The sequence below is a fragment of the Oncorhynchus mykiss genome, chromosome 11 (assembly GCF_057628025.1).
Source record: "Oncorhynchus mykiss isolate SJ-2025 chromosome 11, ASM5762802v1, whole genome shotgun sequence".
NCBI classification, from domain to species: domain Eukaryota; kingdom Metazoa; phylum Chordata; class Actinopteri; order Salmoniformes; family Salmonidae; genus Oncorhynchus; species Oncorhynchus mykiss.
Genome location: NC_143032.1, coordinates 80,423,657 through 80,425,545, shown reverse-complemented (window position 1 = coordinate 80,425,545; position 1,889 = coordinate 80,423,657).

Here is a 1,889-nt window from a genome sequence, read left to right as displayed (position 1 = left end):
GCAGAGGGTCCCTGGTTCGAGCCCAGGTTGGGGCGAGGAGAGGGACGGACGCTATACAGTTACATGGGCACGTAATCATCTGAAATCAAATTCTATTTATATAGTACATTTCTTACAACAAATGCATTTGAAAGGTACTTCACAAATAAAATCATACAAGTTGAGAAATATAAAACACAAAACGTTTCAAAGCATCGACATGAATACAAATTCAGAGATGATCGTCTAGGGCTATGAATAAGTTATGAATAAAAGGGAAATCACGTTCCGCATCAAATGCTTTCTAAGCACTGTGACCTCAAGCAGCAGGCGTAGAAAAGACACCTGAGCGGAGTTCCCGCTGGTCTGGAGATTACAGCCTAACAGAGACTGTTCTACGAAATATATTCCCAAATAAATGTATTCTCAGATATTGTGTTCTCTCCTACGCTGTGTGAACTGACATGTATGATTGTTGAAGACACTCCGATGTTCAGAAGAAGGAAATTAAATGTCTATATTGCCCTCCACCGTGGCGCTCAACTCAAACAGCGACGTGGCAAAGTTATTCAAAGCGTATACTTTATTTCTCAGGATGTAATTTGCCAGTGATACTATAATATTGTTATTTAAACAAAAAACAGACAACCCCATAGTGGAATAGTTTATCTATTTACCTTGTCGGCTTGTTGTTGTGTGTTCTATGCAAGATCGCCGTTCTTCTTGAGGGCATTCAAGTGGCAAGAGTCACAGGAGGGAAATATGTATTCTGATAAGCAATCAGTGCACAACAATTCTAATGCGATCACGGGTAAACGCTTTTTGAAAGTAGTTTTGTCAAATGTAATTTATTTTGAAAAGCCCTTTGTTAAAAAAAAAAAAAGAGGGGGATCCCAGGTTTTACATTGCTACCATGTTTATTGATCTACTCCTTCAATTGAGCATGTGGCATCGTTTTACAAATGCAGAAATGTGAGTTATAGATCTGTCATTCTCATTGAAAGCCTAACGTTATTTGTGCTCTATTTCTATGCTTCCTGTTCTTAAGTTTTGTTTTTGCTTCTTTTACTTTCGGGTTTTATTCACCATCTTCAAACAGCTGAGATCACACCTGTTTCCAGGGCCTTGCTGAAATCACACATATTCCCTGTTAGGCCCAGGGAACAGGTGTGGGCTCAGCGAAGCCCAGGGAATAGGTGTGGGCTCAGCGTGGCCCAGGGAATAGGTGTGGGCTCAGCGAGGCCCAGGGAATAGGTGTGGTCTCAGCGAGGCCCAGGGAATAGGTGTGGCCTCAGCGAGACCCAGGTAGAAAGCCCATCTATTGGGCCTTCAGATTCTTCTCTGGCCCAGGAAAGAAGAGCTTCTTCCTCAGGTACTCCCCGGACACAGGCGTCTGCTTGACCACCCCTTTATCCAACAGCCCTTTCTGGCTCACGTCGTTTTTGACCTCACAGAGTATAATCAGGATGTCATCTCTGGAGAGAGCAGGAAACACGGGAGCAGACAGCGATGACATAAGCACACAGTGTGGATAGTTCAAGTGATGAAATGTGTATTAACAGGACATGGACATGTACAATTAATGAAAAATATTGTGTCCCCCAAAATAATCAGGCTTTACATGGGGCAGCCCTTTTCCAGATGGAGGCTGTCGTGGAAATTTCCTCAATTTACCAAATCATGGGAGCAAACCACACACACAAGTCAGAGTTAGTTATCAAAGTCCATCTTTAATTATATCAGCTCTATCACAATCCGGTGACTCTCAGGTAAGTCAGTGTCTCTCAATGAATTCTCTGAGAGCCCCTTCCACATTGCAATAGCCTTTTGACTTTCAACAGTTTAGTATCTCTAATGAAAAGTTGAGAGTCCCCACACAACGGCAAAATGGGATCCTTTATAGCAAAGAT